General features: G+C 36.2%; 1 protein-coding gene across 2 annotated transcripts in view; it reads left to right on the plus strand.

Moving 5' to 3' along the window:
* The first annotated feature begins 3,981 nt into the window (after nucleotides 1–3,981).
* LOC108043631 overlaps nucleotides 3,982–20,668 on the plus strand; it is a 69,285-nt gene continuing 52,598 nt past the window's right edge. Inside the window, exons 1-2 of one of the 2 annotated variants that reach the window (XM_044456937.1) lie at nucleotides 3,982–4,085; nucleotides 5,339–5,678. The gene's annotated coding sequence lies outside the window, so the exon portion shown is untranslated. The remainder of the gene's footprint in view (nucleotides 4,086–5,338; nucleotides 5,679–20,668) is intronic. The other variant, XM_044456938.1, reaches the window with a different exon arrangement.

A 20,668-nucleotide genomic window follows, 5' to 3' on the forward strand; every position in this document is an offset into this window, starting at 1 on the left:
AAAAGGCTTTGTGTCGAAAAGTTAAGCAATAAAGTTCTATGAGTGGGCGGAAATATTACATAAGCAAATATGATGGGACATCAAAAGGAGTGGGTTGTTTTGTTGGATGTGCTACGAAGAAAGAGGGAACCTTTAGAAAATATAACTTATAACTTAACTAAAGAGTTAACAAATGGAAGGTGTAACTACAATATATAAACAATATTTTGTTTAAATTAATTTTTTAGGCAACCGATTGCCGATTCTTAGATAGAGGAGGCACTAGTTTTTTTAATTAATCCGGTAATAAATTTGATGTGGTTTTAAAAACAAAAATTATGACAAACAAGAAAGGAAAGCTAACTTCGGGCTGAGCCGAAGTTGATATACCCTTGCAGAATACTCTGTAAATTATATTCTCCAAAATTATTCATATGATGCATTCTTAATACTCATAAAAAATCCCAACTTCCTAACTTTAAAAACACCAAAGTTATGGCATTTCCAATCGTTCAGTTATATGGCAGCTATAGGATATAGTCGGCCGATTTGGTAGGTCGGATTGATTGGCCAAAAATAAAACCCATAGAAAATCCCGACTTCCTAACTTAACAAACACCAAAGTTATGGCATTTCCGATTAATCAGTTATATGGCGGCTATAAGATATAGTCGTCCGGTCCGTATGAAATTTGGTAGGTCCGATTGATTGGCCAAATATAAAACGCATAGAAAATCCCAACTTTCTAACTTTACAAACACTAAAGTTATGGCATTTCCGATAAATCAGTTATATATATATATATAGTCGGCCGATCCCGGGCGTTCCAACTTATATACTGCGTGCAAAGGAAAGAAGAGTGTGTGCAAAGTTTCAATTCGATATCTTTAAAACTGAGAGACTAGTTTGCGTAGAAACAGACAGACGGACGGACAGACGGACATGCTTATATCAACTCAGGAGGTGATCCTGATCAACAAGAAAATATATATACTTTATAGGGTCGGAGATGTCTCCTTCACTGCGTTGCACACTTTAGACCAAAATTATAATACCCTCTGCAAGGGTATAAAAACAATGAAGCTATGTCGATTTTGCGCTGCATTTTCCCATCGTTTCTATGGCAGCTATTTGATATTGTTGTCCGATTTTGACAAAACTAAAATCGTAATTCTGATATAGTAAATAATTACTATATCTCAAAGAAATCTTTTAATAAATAGAAAAACAACAAACATTTTTATTCATTTCTATTTATTTTAATTTTTTGATTTTTCTGTGGGAGCTATATAGATGTCGAATTTTAATTTATTTAAAACCGTAATTCCATGGTATTTAAATAATACAAAGAACAAAAAAAATTAAAAACAACAAAGATACTTTTTTATTTTTTTCCCGATTGTTCCTATGGGAGCTATAAAATATAGGCGCCCGATCCGGCTCTTTAAGACTTATATATTACCTCCAATAGAAAGGCAACATTTGGGTAGAAACGGATGGACAAACGGACATGGCTAGATCGACTCTCATGGTGATGCTGATCAAAAATATGCATACCTCATAGGGTCGGAAATTTCTCCTTCACTGCGTTGCACTTTTTACTGAAATTATAATACACTCTACAAGGGTATAAAAATGTATTTGGACTGCGTTGTAAATAAATTTATATTAATCAAATCGATCAAACTTTCATTACCAACCCTTGTCTATATTCGTTTCTCTTTTCCGACTCATCCTTTGAGTTAACTGTTGCTATCATATATATATTCGGCCACTGTCCTCAACTTTCAATATGACTGCAATGGATTTAAAACTTCAAATTAGCTTCCTTTCTCGTTTTATTTATAGATATCCCTTGAGATTCTTAAATATAACTTTCTATAAATAAAAACTATGCAACTGCAAAGTAATTAGGAAAATACTTTTCTAACTGAATGTAAAAGAAAAATCAAGTTAAGTCAAATTTGGGCTCAATATTATAACTTAACGAATATACAGGCATGTTCCGGCTCACACTGTTTGACTCGAATTCGATTTCAACAAAATCGTGATATACTGTCAATACATTTTTTATTCAATTGTTTAAATTCCCATCTTATGTTAATTTTTCGTTTTAATAATTGAAATGGTACCCAAGTCTTTTTAAAAAGTAGTATTTTGATAATAGGCTTAAAATTATAAACATTAATTTAAGCCTAGTTTTATGAGCTAAAGCTCAACCTGGTGGTCATTCCTTTATATGGTTTATGACGTGACTAAAAGCTTGAATCCTTATAAAAGCTCAGAACTGCATTTGTACGGCCTATGTAGAAAATGTCAACATTTTTGTATTAATATAAGGCGTTTACAGAACATTCGTTCGCTCTGAATTGATGTGCCTCTAAAACCTTTTTTTAATTTCAAAAATGTAATGCAATTACAATATGTTATTTGTCTTTAGGTTTTGTAATTAATTCTAGTAAAACTTGATAAAACTTATTTGTATTAATTATGAGGTAACTGCTAATAATATGTTTTACATATCCTTCAAAATATATTAAGCTCATACATATTAAACTCGATCATGGCTTCCTTCTTACCCCAGAAAATAAAATGCTTTCATTATGAATAACTAAATAGACCGAGACTAAGGCATATTTTTAGTCAACGAATCATGTGAAAAAATAAATTGCACAGTCACAGGGCAAGGCAGCAATAACGAACCGAAGTAAATATTTTCATGTCACACACACACATATTTAAATATCCATTAAATGAAAGAATCGACAAAGTCGGCCGCAAAAATAAGTAGAATATAATAGCATTTTCAGGGTGCTGCCAATGAACCACACAAAGACGAGCAAGCCTCGACAATGAGAATCAAATTATCAACATAATGGCAGGAAATGAAAGGGAAGGAAGACAGTTAGGCTCTATAGCTAGGCGTACATATAAGGCTTGTTCATTCATAAATTGGTTTTGTGGTGGAAGAGTTGGGGTCACCTGTGCTTAGAAAGCTTTTAATTGCCTTATTGTTTGGTAGTTGTCGGCCAATTCAGGTATGAGATGAAGGCATAATAAATAAATAAATCAATCCATTTTAACCCTAAATTATCTTATACTTTTTTGAAGGATTTTTTAAAGATGAAGTTAAATTGATATTTCGTTTCATTAACATGCCTTGCTAATAAACCTAATTTAATTATAAAAATCTAACTTTTATTTCAGCAATTCAAGAATCGACTTATTCTTAGAGAAATTAACTTAATTGTTATTTGCGTGTATTTTTAGCACAAAAAAGGTAAAACGGTATAACCTGCGAGATCATCGCTCGGTATGGTTTACCAAATGGCTTCTTTCTGTCTTATTCCAATTTTCGTTGTAAAATAGCTTTAGAGAATTAAGGTCATATAATCAGCCCATATAGACAAACTTAGTACTCATTCCAAATGAGCCCGATCATTATATCCTTATTACATGTCTATGTAACTGATTACATAATCTATCTCTACTAATTACCAAATTCCCTCTATTTATTTATTCTGTCTCGCTAACCACATTGGACATCAAATATCTGCTGGTTTAAGCCATGATATATGTATTGCCGAATGGTCTTAACGCGACCTTGACGATGTCAACAACAGCCGAAATCGCTGGCGAATAGTGGTGTAATGCAATCAATTACTTAATAATCCCCAAGCAAAACTTTGCATAAACAAAACTGCTTGGCGAAAGAATAAGCGGACCCATGACAACAACAAATCGAGAGGCCGCCCGGCAAGACGAAGGACTTAATAACAAAAGTCAGCTGTTCCGAGTCCGGGCTCTCCCGAATTCTCCGCTCTGAAAGCTCGCGAAGGGCGAAAGCTTTCGGTTGGCCATGTGGGGAAGCGGGTCAACGCTGCGTATGCGTTACGTTTCACTTTCGTTGCCGACGAAGTAACTCAGCTTCTTCCATTTGGCGGCTGCTGCGACCCAATCAGACTCGTCCCGTTTCGATTTCAGTTTCAGTTCCCGTGCAAATCTCGAGGCGTATGGTTGTGTGTCCGCAGGAAAATTCATCCAAATTTCCGGCGCAAGTCGCGCGCTGATTTCGATTTATGTTGCGGCTGCTGCTGCCCCAAAAAGTAGGCAACTCGAGCTGTGCAAGAATGCCCCACTCAAGTCGTGTGTATCGGTGTTTAAAGCTTTAACTTTGCGGAGGCTAACGTTTTTATGAATGAACCGCTCGGGCTGTGTTAATTTTGAGCGATGAGTGCGCGGTCTTGTAAATGCACCACTTATTTTCGATGGGAATTAATGAGGATGCCCAATGAAATGAAAACAATATAAAACGCATTTTGAGGACAACGCGTCAATGTGGCTGCCAGTGGAATTTATAGACAGATGTCACATACAGAGATATCACATTATTGCAAAGTTTAAAGGACTGGCATATTTAATAGATCTTTGAGTGAAAATATATTTAATTTATTATTTTACTTTAAGGACAACGTTCCATTAAAAGTTAATGCTTAGCATTATAAGTTTTTTTTCAAACATCAATGCCCTCCAGTGCATATTTAGTATTTGTTTGAGTCATTCTCTCTGTATTCCTTAGTAACAAACCATAGAGGCGTGGTTATGAAATTGCAAAGTAAAGTAATTGATTTTCGAAAAAGTGTTATATGAAATTTAGATTGATTTAAATGAAGGTAACAATTTTATGGCACTTAAAATCGTTTGCGAAATGTAATCGATTTTGTTGATAGAGCTCTTTAGTAGAAATCTATTTTTTGAAATGACACATTAACCTTAAATAGTCAAAGTTTTGCGAAATTCTTATGAAGCTGACACTTTTTGCTTTATTTTTCAATTCCTGCCACACGGTGGGTAAATTCAACTCACGTGCTAGTCATTCTGAAAGCAGCTCAATAGTTAGCCTCAATGACTTCGAAGATTATAAAAGCTTCCTAGGCCGTCGCTCAAAAGCGAAATATTTATTTGAGAATGCGGTTCTTGTGAGGCCCATAAAGTGTCAGCATTACTTGTTGTTGTTGACTGGCTAATACGTGATCAGATCACACAACAAACCGCAACACTGGCAGCAACAACAATCTGAGAACGAGGGAAATACCTTTCCCTGCTCCTTCAACTTTGCCGTCGCCATGGTTGCCATTAAAGATGACACACGCCAGCCGGCTGACGCCTGCTTACATTACGAGTACTCTTCAGGCATTCCGATATCAATTCCACCATGGTGGCCATCGCTCATACGCACCGTGTGCCGACCAAGCACCCCCCGTCCGCTGGGCTTAATTGCCGAATATTTGTGTGCGGGACAACAAAAGCGTTTCAGCAATTTGCCAGCCCGAAGAGAAAAAACGTTTACATTTTTCAGTGAAACTTGTGGCAGCCATGAAGATTATGCTCAAGGATAAATGAGCCTAGGAGTTTAAAATTACCAAAAGGCAACTGCTGGAACTCTGCAAAAGTGAAATGGTCGAAGCGTTTTAATTGCCTCCGGAAAAAAGGATTTCCTGCTCTCTAGAAGTGTTTGTGTGTGCGTTCGGGTGAAGTGTGCGCTTGTCGCAGAAGGGCAAAGGACCTCAACAGGCCAAATCTCCAGCCAGACAAGCCTTTTCGTCTGTCGACAGTCATCAAAGCGGCTTAAAGTCCCAGTATCCAATACGCAGCGTCTAGGCCAAAGCGACGCACTTCCATACATCGGCACCTGGTGTGTGAGTATGCTTTGAAATTGTAGGTCCCTAGCTTATGTTTCTTTTAGGCCATGCGCAAAGTCAGCAAAGTCGGTGAAGCAATCCAACACCGAAGAAATCTAAGATCGAGAATAATTTTTCCGAGGTTTATTTTTACCTTTTCAATACACATTTCCAAATTTCTTTAATGCAGTGGTTTTGTTAATCTCATTGTTATTTTAAGTATTACTGAGTCAATGTATGCTAATTTAAAAATAACAAATAACAAAAGAACTATTAATTCTATAGTTCAAGGTTTTTTAAACAATAATTTTAGGCAAAAGGGTTGTGAACATGCTTATATAAAATTTAATAATATTATAAACTAACTTGTAAAACACAAATTTAAAACTAAAAAAATTGTTTGAAGAATATTCAATAATTATTTTATATGGGTATCTAATCAAAAATATTGGCTTATGTGGCGTGATTTGTATAAAGGAGCTTACATTGACAAAGTTTTGAAATTAAAGATACATATAAGTTCTAATGTATTAACTGTTATTAATTAATTATTAACATTAATACATCTTTAAGGAATATTTTACAAGGATGTTTATGGTTTATGTTTGTTCTATTTGATATTTACCATTTAAAAGCTAGGTTACCCAGTCCAAAACTACTTTAAAAATTTTTATTTACTGGAAATTAGGAAACCTTTTCTACCATATTTCTTAAGAGGCACACATACACTGTACTGGGCTCTGGTTTATGTTTCAAGCCTACTTGCTGCTTTTCCAGCTGCTTGTTATCCAAATAAACCTGCTTGTTATGACAATTCTCGAGTTCGTCAGAAGCCCACAACTTGACAAAAAACAAAATAAAATAAAATCGATAGAGCGTAAAAAAGCAGAGCTAGGTCAAGCGGGCTATGCGCGTAAATTAAAGCGTCAAAGTCACAGAAAAGTCAGACAGACACACTTTATACAAATAACAAATGTGATTTCCTCGGAACTGATTAACTCGATAAACTTTCTTCAGGGGAGCAAACAATCGCCATGGACATGTGGCAATAGAATGGAAAGCTTAATATATGCAAAACTTTCCGAGGACGAAATGTCTGCGATTTGCATGCCACTTGGCAGTTCATAAAGAATGATTCTGAGGTGGGTCAAAGCAGTGCGTTATCTGTAAATCATGCGGGAAAACGCCCAAATTGAATGAAAAGCTGGAATATAGTGTGCTGATTAAGAGTTTTTAAAAAATTGAAATGTTGTTTCGTTTTTTGAATCCACATCCTTAGGTATTATTTTTTTTTGGAAATGCTAATCGCCTTAGGGTCTGCTCTTATTAACTAAGTTGTATAGTTTAACCGTTATGCCTAACCTTCGAGTAACCTTGGAGGGACGTTTTCTTGAAATTGATCCCTTCAAGGAACTTGGTTCTGAATTCGTTTGAACAACGCCCATTAAGTATTATCTATTAGCCCAGTTCCCTGTTCCCGCCCACTAGGTCGAGTGTTGAAATTAACCAACATCGTGTATTCTGCAAATTCATTCTAATTTTGCTTTCAGTCAAGAACGACCAACTTCTTAGAAGAGCTTAAGCTGCCCCTAGTATATACATCCATCCGTGTGCTGTCTGCTTGTTCTCAAACTTCAAGTTGTCGCATACGCGACATAAATCCGAGCACATACACAACTACTTTGCTACAAGTATGTATACAAGGCCTATCCCTGGAAGGACACTTTTTGTTTTGAAATTTTGGTGGGTCCTCAAGTTGGAGCGCTTTACGAGAGGCTGTCAAAAAGCCAAGTGAGACGTTTGTGCTTATAGTCTTTACAACTTCCGCCTTATGGCTTCAACTACAAAATTTTGCATGGCTGCTCCCTAAAGTGTGCAACAGGATGCTGAGCCTTAACAAGTTTTCACGAGAGCAAAATCACCTAGCAAAATGTTGCACATGGTGGTGAGTTTCAGCTCATAATCTAAACAACATCGAATGAATTTTATATATTTATTAATATATATATTTAAAGTAGTACCTTGTTCGCAAGTCATCAAACCAAAAAAATCTAGATTAAAGCTGATTTCCTTTCACATATGTTGTATAGTTTCTATCTTCTTATCAATCTTATCATAAATTCGAACTTGATTGTAATGATGAAGCGCGCATTTTGGGGTGGTTGAGAAAAAATACTACTTATATGACTCACTTATAAGATTTTAAGACAATAATGTAGAATAAAAGTAATATATTATATATTGGACATCAAGACTTGAGTCATTCATTTGCTCACTGCAACAAGGACGCTTATGAAATACAGAAGCTAGTGCGACATTGTGTTTTCCGTACTGTATTCTTTTGTTCTTGAAGTCAAGGTTTTGACAAAAGGTTAATCAAATCTTGTTCGGGGTAGAGAAAAAAAGGCGGAAACTTTCAGGCAGGAAATGAGTGTTGCACACAACAATGATATTCGCCTTGCAGTCTGTTTCGGTGTGAAGTATGTATATTAATGGTACTTCATTATTACATTCATCAATGGCATACCCAATTAAAGACGTTTTTTCCCTAACTTTCTATAGTGATAGTCCCTTGAAAGGTTTTCCACTCGGGCAGGCTATAATCATTGAAAGCATAATTTGTATACCAAGTTTTTGGGAAATGAAAAGGAAATGCCAGCAAATAGTGTCGATATATATAAATATTGCTATATTTCAGCTTTAAACCAATGAAAGTCATTACTGGTAAAGGGATGTAAGCAATCCGACAAGTTTGAAAATATATAGACAGCAAAATTAGGACGAATTTTGCTTTGCCTTCGAGAAAAATGGAAGTATTATGTATCTTGTAGTCTTTCCTGCCCTCGGTTGTATTTTAAGAAACTCATTAATAAAATTATAAGCACCAGTGGATTGCTAATGAAATGATGGGCGTGACCCAACCCATTCAGGTTGGCCGCCTTTCATTCGACCTAAGCGGCTTTCCAAAGAATTTATGTTTAATTTTTCTTTTTCCCTTCTGGTTTAAAAAAGTTTTTGCGTTTTTTTCTATATACAAATGATTTGCTTTGGGGGTGTTAGCTCTTGTTGCTTCAATTCCTGCTGCAAACCGACCAAAATCTTTTATAACATGTTTATAAGCTGGCAACGCATTTGGGTTTCCCTTAGTATTTACAATTGTGTGATAAGGGGGACTTGGGGGTTAGGCGGAAATCCTGATGTTATTTAATTTTATTGCACATTTAATGAATTGGATATTCATTCGTTTTTTTTCATTTGCCTGCAAATATTTGAAATGGTTTTGCTTTTGTTAATTTAGGGGCCTATATTTACATGAATTATTGTCTTTTTTTAGGTATTTGGGGCTTATGCAAAGCGGATTCATTTATTTTGAGTTTCATATTTGTATTCTTTTTGTTTTGCTCATTAAAAGGGAATTATGAAATAAATGGCTTGCCTTAGCGGAAATACATTTGATTAGAATTTTGCTAAATCCGAGAAAATTAGGATGAACATTTGTATGTAAAGTTCCGTTATTATAGAGTAAAATATATATACTTCATTTAACTAAATAATATGAATACAAATTCCCGGCCGTTATTTCCTCTACTACTCGCTCAAAAATAATATTTTCTCAATGAAGTTAGTAAACTGAAACAATTTCATCATAACTCTATTAAATGAGATAAAGAATATTTGTAAAAATAGATAAACAATTAAATTGTGAATCTTTTTTATCTTATTTAATTAATTTGAAACCGGATTATCATATATTTTTCATTAGTAACGACTAAGCTTTAAAACTACAGCAGCAGAGGATTAATGTATACATATGTATATTTATTATGTACCTAATCCTTTTCACTTTTATATACGGGTATGAAAAAATGTATTTTTTTGATAAATCGCTTCCATTAACTGATTGGCCTAGTTTTTATTGCGTTCCCATTTTTTACATGCTTTCGAGGATGGCCGATGTTTCGTCTGCAAGCGTTATATCCATTTGTTTGCCTGTGGTTCTCCACTAAAATGTTGACTTTTCCCAGTCAAAGGGGAGCGAAAAATCGAAAAGTGTTTACTAGTTTGCTGACCCACATATCCGTTTCATATTCGACACCATACTGCATCTAATTCGCCGCCACGCGTTGTACTGCGAGCACATTTGTTTACTTCCTCGCACTGCAATCTGCCTTAATGCCATATTAAGGCGAGCTGAATGGAATTGAAAAATGGAAAAATAGAAAAAAGGAAAATAGGAAAAAAGGAGACTCGGAGCGGCGCACTGGCACACATGAATGCGTAAGCAGGCAACAGAAGACAGGACGCTGCAAATGCGGAAAAACTGGGGAAAGTGGAACGGAAGTAGAACAAAATGGTTTAAAAATAAAATCACGCTGTAAATAGACAAAAGTAAGGGTGGCGAGCCAAACAAAATAAAAACAACTACAAATTCTAATGGAGTCTTAGTTGAAATTTGGAATGCGTAGAAGTGCATATACACATATACATACACGTAAATTCGTGAACAGAGCGATGAGTGCATCTTCCATTGCTTTTTGTCTTTGTGCATTTATTCCGACAGGCAAACTTGTTTGTCGGCACCCCTTGTTTTGGTTGCTGGCTTCCATTGCTAATTTATCATGTCAAAAATGATTTAATGCCCTGCCACGCCCACTTGCACACCCTCAGTAAGGAATTGCGGCAGCAACAGCCACGAGCTAAGCGTTTATGGCTGCAGCTTGGCCACACCCCACCACCAGTATTCCAATTTATTTCGAATTTGTTATGCGAAATGATAAACAACGCCATCGCAGCTTAATCGGCAAAATTATGCAACACATATAGAAAAAACAAATTTTACTTCGACTAATTTATGTGGATTCAATGGTGTACTGACATGAGGGAAACATTGTAGCCACATCCTCGGATCAATTATCCAAGCAAATGCTGGCAATTACTGCAACTAATTAGGCCACTAATCAGGCCGAACAGAATCTGAAGCCAATGAGAAGAAATGTCCTGAATAAATTTAAACGTCGAATATGATTAGCTATTCCACCCGAAAGCTCAATATGTAATGAAAATTGAAAATCATGCGGCTGCTTGGATCATTCAAATACACACATTATTATTTTGTGGTTAAACGAAGTTAACTTTATATTGAGCAATAATCATGCCCAAATGCCGATGGCGTATACATATGTACGCAGTGTGGACAATTGACGAACGATTCTGTCGCATCGAAAAGTTAAGCCTATATGCATTTAAATGACACTTAATTCAATTGCAGTAATTAACTATTATATGCATTTAAATGTTAATTATGTCTGGAAAATGCGTTCATTAAAAGATTGAGTGGTTTGCGGTTAATAATGGAATGTTATGTTCCGAAATTAAACATAAATATTTTCTCACTATAATAAAGCTCACTCTAGAATTGAGCCTGTTTAACTCTGCTTAATAATTTTTTTTACTCTAGCCTTGGAACATACTGGCCACAAGCCTTTCATTTGTACCTATTTTGGATAATTAGCCTGCTCTTTTTTGATTAAATGAGCATTGATAATGATTATGTCTGCCAATTGCCGCAAGTTGGTGTCCTGTATTTAACTTCCCTTCTTGTAGTAATTACCAACTTTCAGTGAAATTAGGTTCGCAGTCAAGAATAAATTAATGGAGTCCAGTCTGTGATTTATGCAGTCTGGACAGGTGCCAGGCATCCAGCAGACTTCTAATTGTACATAAGCATATACAGCTGCGGTCAAATTAATATGGTATGGGTCCGAAGTTTGGGTGAGAAATTTTCAATCCAATTTTCTAATTTCCGTCATGAAATAATCTGTACATATTTATATCCTCTTTTTTAAAAGAGATAAGTACATATTATGTATAAATATTTAGCAATTTATATCACCAATTATCAAGCCGGTCTTAGAAAAAGTTAGCCTTATACTTTAGATTATGTTTAAAGACGCTTTAAATTAAAGTTCTTTAAAAAATACATTGACTGAAACGTGGGTCAAGTTTAAATTTTGATAAATGCTCTAAAAGTTCCCTTGGCGCTATCATTTTGTCCCGATCTGTTTGTAGCAGCTGAAAGATAGGTTTGTCAAACAGCCCGCCAATCGCGGTCAGTAATTTCCAGGACACGACTTGAGGCGGACGTAGCCCGTGGAGAGGGGAAGCGGTAAGGACTTGGCGCTGACGATGACATTGAATGCGCCTAATTAGCGGATGCCCCCGGAGGTTGCGATGCTGACACGCTGCTTTGCGAGTCAACACAAATAAACATTCGCAAATAAATGCCTTTAATTAAAAACTTTTGCGGAATCAAAATTGCAGTCCTAAGCAGTAAGTCAAACGAAGAGCTACACAGAGAAAAAATGGCCAAAGCATGTCATGATTAAGGTGGTTTAAACATATAGCATATACAGCTCTTGAACTTTGGATGGCAATAAAGTCCTTCATGGATGGAAGAGACTCCAAGTTAAGTGGTGGTCGTTAAGTTGGCCCAGTTCAGCTACATTGAATTATACTTATCGAACTACCATTTGATATGAAAATTATGCAGACATCTGTCATATAATATAATTTTTAATTGAGATGTTCTCTGATGTTTCTAGAAAAGAACGTTCCGGTATGATTTTAACCTGAAAAAATGTAAAAATCGTTAAGATTTTGTTTTCTGTGTATGTAAAGAAGCTGGATAAGACCAGGGAAAAGCATGAAGGCAAACCGTTTAATTTCACCAAGCTGTAAGCAAAGACCAGAATCAAACAGCTAGGACGAAGGAAGATTCGCGCCGAGTCGAGGGCGCCATTTCCAAGCCACGCAAGGAGCGAAATCAAGACTCGAAATAGGACAACAAAGCGCCCTTGCCATGAATGAACACGTAAATTGGAGAAAACACGATGGGAAGCGGAGCAGGAAGTCTTTAAAATATCACAGGCAACGGCTTGGCCTTTCCCCAATTTTACTTTGCCTTTGTTTGTTTTTTGCTCCCTTTGGAGCTGACGAAAATTCATTTTTAGCTGACAAGGGGAAGCCCCCGAAGAGCGTGTTAGCTGAAAGTGAAGGGGTTGAAGGGGAAACCTGGCTGGCTCGAAAGCGTGACAGTTGGGCCTCTGAAAGTGCCGAAAAGGGATTTCCTACTCGGGCTGGCATATGCGAGCCAACTTGAAAGCGATGTGTGGGATGCAAATGGAAAATGAGAGGTGAACACTGAATAAAGCTATTTAACGGCAAAGGAATGAGGCTTAAATAAAGCCATCCGTAGATGGGTAAGGAATGCATTTTGGGTAAAAGGTTTAAGACTTCAAAGACTTTTTTATTTATCGCTTAAAATCGAGACATGTTTATATTGTCTCGACCAAAGCAACCTGTTATGCGTAAAGCTTAAAACATGGACATCAAAATCTCGTTCAAGTATGGAATCCATTCTATTCCGACTGAAAACCAAAAAAACCAATACGTTAGTCTCTTCAACACAGAGGCTTAAAATATATGTTGCGTTTTATTTTTGTTTTATTTTAAACTATAAGCGGTTATTTTTATACCCTTGCAGAGGGTATTATAATTTTGGTCAAAAGTGTGCAACGCAGTGAAGGAGACATCTCTGACCCTATAAAGTATATATATTCTTGATCAGGTCACCTCCTGAGTTGATAAGCCATGTCCGTCTGTCCGTCTGTCTGTCCGTCTGTCTGTTCCTACGCAAACTAGTCTCTCAGTTTTAAAGATATCGAATTGTAACTTTGCACACACCCTTCTTTCCATTGCACGCAGTATATATGTTGGAACGGCCGGGATCGGCCGACTATATCCTATAGCTGCCATATAACTGATTGATCGGAAATTGCATAACTTTGGTGTTTGTAAAGGGGCGCTCAAGACTGGCTGCCAAGCCCCTATGTGTCAATATATTTGGATTACACTTTTTTAAGATACCTATAACGACAATATATATCGTGTATAAAAAATAAATAGCACAAGAGTGCCCACATCTTTAATTGATTTTGTTGAAGTGTGGTATGCACTTCCCTAAAGAGACACCTTTTGATCGGTATTTTCGACTCTACTATATATAGTACTCGCCTTCCAACACTCTAATGGTGCGCATCGTCACTACGTGAACTGCCGTGCACAGTCATATGGTTTGAACAAGTATCAGCACAGCTCGGACTTTTTTGATAATTAAAAAACCAAACTCATTACCAACTTTGTTTAAATGTTTTTCCGGTACGAGCCTTTTGAATCCCATAATTCAACTTGTCAAGGCCATGAATGAGTGTTTTTACTGCATAATTAATGTCACGCATGCGAGTTCAATGAACTCATTAAAACACTGGGTAAGCCAAGAGAGGAGACCCACATACCACATTGCAGAAAAATATTAAAGGGGCGTCGGCTCATGACATACGAGTTGGAAGCGGGGAGAGGTCCTCCTGAGTTTCTGGCACAAAGACGGCGAACTAAGCCAGAGTGCCGCCGAAAAGTCATAAACTTGTCACACACTTTGTAATCTGTAAATGCGGTCGGGAAAGTATCTTGGTTCCGCCGAGTATCTCTGGATCTGCAAAGTATCTTTCCGTTTCCCGACTCTTCCACTTGGCTAGCTGCCATGGAACTGCGCGCTGATTTCCGCCAAAAAGCAGTAAGCGAATTTCATTAGGACCACAGCCGCTGGGAAAACACTTGGCGTTGTCGCCCGGCCGCAATCTTTTCACTCCAATTGTATCCGCCAGATACGCACACACTTGACCATTTATTATCGCCTGCAATTTGTCAATGTCGCACTCAAATTAATTCATTAAAGCCCCATTCAACGTGATTATGACTTGCTCATTTTACCGCCAGAAATGGAAATTTTTCGTGCCCGAATTTAAAGTTTTCACACGTTGGCAGGAAATGTGCGACAGTTCCGTCATTTCCATTTGGAATGTAAATGAGCCAGCTGGACGCTCGTGCATGTGGCCTAAATGTGTTGGCAGCAGCAACTGCTAACTGCCCAAGCAAACCTTTCGTGTTTAGCGGGTACTCCGCTTTCGGCCAACAGTTTTCAGTGCAACAACTTTGCCCAACAAGTTTATTGCATAGTTTGGCGTTATTTCAATTAGAAAACGAAGAGGGGCTAGCTGCCAACAACAAGTGGGCAACTCGAAACATTTAAAAAACATGTAACACCTCATACACATGTTTTTCAGTACATACTTTTGCTTTTAATTAAAATGAAAATAAGCGAATAGAAAAGCTGTAGTAAATATAATTTCAAACGAATTGCTTCTTAACTGCGTTTCGAGAATCGTGGAGGAGCACAACCTTCAAAGAGTTATGTAACGTATTCAGGTCGATATGTTCATGCACTAGAACTGCGTTTCTTTTAAATAGCATCCACAAACTTTCCCTACGTCAGAGGATTTCAAAGCATGTCCGAAAACTGTCCCATATGTCTGCGATGGCCCAAAGCCAAGGACTCAAACACACACGCAAGGGGAGCTAAATGAAATTAGTTGACAGCCAGATTGTCGCAGTAAGCCATTCCTGAAGTAAGCCGCAGAAGTTCTTGGCCAGTAATTGAGAGAAAGGAACAGAGTGATGAAGAAATAAGAAGTCTGGTGGAAAGGACATCCCCTGAATAGCTGGACTGAAAATTCAATTAACCCAATGGCAGAAGGACGGCCGGGATGACACCTTTCCTCCGCATACAATAAAATCCAAATGTAGCGGCTTCGAACCAAGGCCACTCTGCATTAAAAAGAGCTTAGGATACCCTAGTAAAAAGGGCTGCCGTTTTTCACACGAGAAGTCATTAAAAGAGCAGCCAGCAAATGTAAAAAGTGTAATAAAAATGGCCAAAGCCGGAAAAGGGGAAAACTAATAGCAAATGAACAGAGACAACAAGCGCAGAAAAAACCAAAGAAAATTGGGAAACAGCTGAAGAAGGAAAAACAATTTGTTGCGTGCGCATAATTAAATTTTTCCGACAGCTAGTGAGAATGTGAGAATATTTCGTGGATCCGAAATGGAATTGCAAAATGTTTATGGTCGGAGGAAAAGGAGGCCCTATCCGCCGAATATTTATGCGCAGGCCACGCTCAACAGACAAACAAACAATTTTGGCTGCATAAATTTCCAAACACTCGCCCAAACTTTGGGCTTGTAGACGTTGGCAAACTAATGAGTGGGCCAGAGGAAAACTCTTATTGTGTTGTGTTTGAGTTTGTGGTTGTGGTTGTTGCTGACTGTAGCTTGTCACTAGGTTAGTAAAGCCGTCAAAGAATATGTGTAGGATTAACCAAAAGAGATGTTTGGAATAAGCAATGTATCAAATTAAATGCTGGAAAGTCCGTCTTTGACTAGAGTTTAAACACGATTTTGTGTGTATAAGTACCACTTCTTTTGACAGAGTTAAAGTAAGTAGTGCTTAGCACTTCCAAAAGGAAGCTTACTTTAATTGGCATGCCTATAATGGCCAGCCATTGTTCACTGTTTTGGAAATTCTTGTAGAAATGTAAAGCTTTAATTCGTTTATCATGGCATGTACTGAAAGATACACATATCGATCTATTGAAATTGAAAAACGAGAGCGTCTCAAATAAGGAATTTAGTCCTTTATTTCCTTTGCTCGCTTTAAGAGCCAAGCTTTTGTTTTGGTGTTTCCATAAGTTGGCGACTTAGATAAGAGGAAGATGAGGAATATATATATATAAAGAAGAAAACAATGCAGGATATATCTACCGAAAATCAAATAAAATGCAAATAAAAATGTTATGGAAAGAGTAGCAAATTTTCATTGAAATGCATATACATAGATTTACAGCTAAGAAATTAAGAGAGATATATCCAAATGCAAGCCGTACCAAACTAATCCAATGAGAAAGCAAAAATTCAAATTTTGTTCTATTAATATCATATATAGCAATATAAAGAACTAAATCCAAAACATGTTTGTTTCAAAGTTTATGCACTAGCCTTACCCGCACACAATTCGCGAGGTTTTGTGGCATACACATTTATGATGGTAGAGAAATATTTGCGGGCGGTATATATTTATTTGGTTAATATTCGTCGACACATTAAACATGTTTAAAATTAAACCATTATTTCAAAGCTTGTAAAAATGAAAAGGTCAATCGGTGAAGCATGGTCAATGAAATTAATGGATAGATTTAAAAAATTTGAAAAATAAACATTTATGCAGTGTGTATATATAATTATACCCGTTACTCGTAGAGTAAAAGGGTATATTGTATTCGTGCAAAAGTATGTAACAGCTAGAAGGAAGCGTTTCCGACCCTATAAAGTATATATATTCTTGATCAGGGTCACTAGCCGAGTCGATATAGCCATGTCCGTCTGTCCGTCTGTCCGTCTGTCTGTCCGTCTGTCTGTCCGTCTGTCTGTCCGTCTGTCTGTCCGTATGAACGCTGAGATCTCGGAAACTATAAAAGCTAGACGATTGGCATTTTGCATGCAGATTCTAGGAGTTCCTACGCAGCGCAAGTTTGTGCCACGCCCACTTTAACGCCCACAATCGCTTATATACGATTTAAAAAATTTAAATATTTCGGAAAAGTAAAAATGCAGTTTTATTGTGTTTATCAATACCTATCGAAATGTAGAAGAAATTTTTCAAATCGGACCATTCGTTAAAAAGTTATGCGTGATCAAAGTTTCTATCTCCATCTCCCTCGCACTCCCTTTACCTGAGTAACGGGTATCTGATAGTCGGGGCACCCGACTATAGCGTTCTCTCTTGTTTTATCTGTAATCTTATTGCGCGCCTTTGCCTTTGTGGAAATTATAGCATCCTGTATCTAGAAACATTATATGCTTTAGATGTATGCTTTTATTTACATATACAATTTTTGCTGAATTTTAATGATAAATGCCGAGCTGACAACACAAAAAGTTCTAAGCACTTTCTTATTCTTTTGAGTGAGTGTGTGCGCTGGTGGAGCACAACAAAATTTGCATAAATTCGTGCAAATAAGGAGATGGAAATTATTTTAGATTTTTGTTGCCATTACTGGCTTTCTTCGCTTTTTTTAAATTACATTTTCCCTTAGGCAAATAAAGTTTGTCAGGGAAATGGGAGCTAAAAATCGAGGGTTCCCAAAAGGCGAAGACAAGTCATAAACGAATTTGGCGCATAACCGAAATTATGTTATTAGGAAAAAAGTTAAAATCAACGAAAAAAACTTTTGGAAATTATCTAAGAACTTGTACAGCTTAAAATAGTTTTGAATCCCAAAAATCTAATTAAGTAAAACATAAAGCCTTTAATTTGGAATTCTTGGTATAAATTGCTTAGTTATGCCTTCTGTTGAAGTTCCGTCCAAAAAAAGGATTTTTAAAAACGTTTAAAATTTAAGGATACAAAAGCTAATAACTAATAGATAACCATGTTTTACGATAAGCATTACTTTTCCAATTTTCCGACTTGGCCATTTTATAACTCTTGTTTTTTCGATGCATTCGCATTTCTTAAAAAATATTTAACAGAGCTAAGTGATCTTTGTTACTAAATCACTAACAAATCTTTGAAACACACAATTGATTTAAGTCAAGGCTATGCAAACAATACTCATTAATGTCAATTGGCATTTACGGCAATCAAAAGCACAAGCAACGGTATCAGCAAAAGAAAAGTAGTAACAAACTAACGACAAAACTTTTCTTGTTGCCTACAATTACGATTCTCAAAGGCAAGTCAACAAAACAACAACAACAACAACAAAACTTAAATCAACTTTTCCGGCCCAAATATGAACCAACATTTCGTTCGTGTTGCGAATTTTCTGCAGACACCGTCAAGGTTATGTTTTTGCTTTGCCGCTTGCGACTAATTTTTGCACAAACAACAAGCGGCTCGGAAGGAAAAAGACAAACCGCCCTAACAACACACACACAAGCGACCAACCAACAGCTGTAAAGGTAATAAACAAAAAGGACCAACCAAAACAAAAATAACAAGGAACAGTGGTTGCAATGCCGTGGTCAAAACTTAAGAGGACGGAAGTCGAAAAACTGAAATGCAAAACGACACAATCGTAATCGAAATAATATTTTATTATTGTAGTTCAATTTTTGTTTACATATATTGTAACAAAATCATATTACACTAGCAGGGTGCCCGCAGCTTCGCTTGCGATGTCTTATGTTTGCATTATTTCTGTCTCCATACAGGAAGCTCTTAAATATTAAGACAATATTTTTTAAATAGTGCAATTTATGCAATGTTTATATCGAATAATAATATTAAAAACTACAAAAACCCATTTATATATGTACAAAATACAATTATGCTAATTGGTATATCACAACTGCACATAATTTAAAAATAACCAAATATTCATTTAAATGTAAATCATTTATGACTTTACTAGTTAAGAATAGTAAAAAACGAAAATAACTGGCATAACTCACCAAATTTTTTAGTTAACATCAACAAATTTGCACATTCTATAGAAAAAATTAAAATTCCGAGAAAGGCGAACTAAAATAATAATATTATTGCTCACATACGTTTATACACCAAAATACACGGTGATGCAAAGAAATTTTCTTGATACGACTCTGACCAAATTGAAAGTTTCCCGGTTAACTTCTTCTTTTGCGCACTTGCTACACTCTTTCCTCTATCTCTATCTACTGCGATCTCCCGCTCTTATGTTCCCTAACAGCGCGTGGCAGAACACTGTAAAAATAGAACACTGTAAAATAAATACCGCAAAAAACAATTTGAATGGTATATTTTTACTACACTATCAAAAACCGGGCCAAATAGATTTTCGCCCAAAAAACGTCTTTTGCGTATTCTGGCAGCAATCACTGTAAAGAGCACTTAAATTCGATAATAGATCGACTTTTTGCTTAGTTTCTTTGTTTAGAAGATGGCTAGAGCTTGGTGAAACCATCAAATGAATCGTTAAAGCTTAAGGAAAAACTTTACCGAAGCAATTTTTATACCCTTGCAGAGGGTATTATAATTTTGGTCAGAAGTTTGTAACGCAGTGAAGGAGACGTTTCCAACCCCATAAAGTATACATATTCTTGATCAGGATCAATAAGGGAGTCGATATAGCCATTCCAAATCGTATTTTTTTAGGCATACCTTGATCAAGGTAAAAATCGTATTTTTTTATGCATTCCTTGATCAAGGTAAAAGCGCGTGCCCATCTGACGTCTATATCTTATAGGAAAAATTGTTAAAGGCTGCGAAAGTATCCCTTTTTTTCTATTTTTATATGACATTTTTGCAGTATAAAAGCAATTGACATGAAACGATGCAATTCTAGTTTACTTATGTATACCTTATTCCTTTCGCTACTTTTTCAGTTTTAGCAATTTCGGCAAAGCCTGCAAGGGTATTAAAACTTCGGCATGCCGAAGTTAGCTTCCGTCCTCGTTGATACTCAGTTTAGAAGTGCCATTTTTCGACGTTTGAAGAGATTTTTGTCTAAATTGTAATTTTAGAACGGGTGTTAAAAATAGTAAAAAGCCTTAAATCTAAGCGGTCACATTTTTTAAACATTTATAATGTCTTAAACTATTTTTTGGCGAAACACGGATTCGATTGGTTAAACGGTTTAGCGTCCAGAATTTTTGAAAAGAAAATTGACCTTTTTTCCAATTAGAAGCGATTGGGGCCACTTAAGGATAGATTTATAGATATATAGATTTAATATACGGTTTCCAATTTCCATCTCCAACAAGTATTCAATAATACAAATGTAAATTCTTCGCCCTGTCTTTTTTACAAATAAAGCTTTCATAATATTTAAAAATCAAATTTTAAATCAATAACAGTTATTTATTAAAAATTTTTTAAATGATTTGAAATTCCGACAGAATAATTCTTATTTATTTATAATAAATTATAGTATAATATTTTTTTTTAGTTTAATATCCAAATGGTACGAAAAGCCTTTGCATTGAAAAAAAAACAAATGTCCTAGTCAAGAACTGCCAATTAGCAATAAACTTTTTTATTTGAAACCAAAAGAAAAATTATCATGGGTCATGAT

This window comes from Drosophila rhopaloa, unplaced genomic scaffold, assembly GCF_018152115.1.
Source record: "Drosophila rhopaloa isolate 14029-0021.01 unplaced genomic scaffold, ASM1815211v1 contig_155, whole genome shotgun sequence".
NCBI classification, from domain to species: Eukaryota; Metazoa; Arthropoda; class Insecta; order Diptera; family Drosophilidae; genus Drosophila; species Drosophila rhopaloa.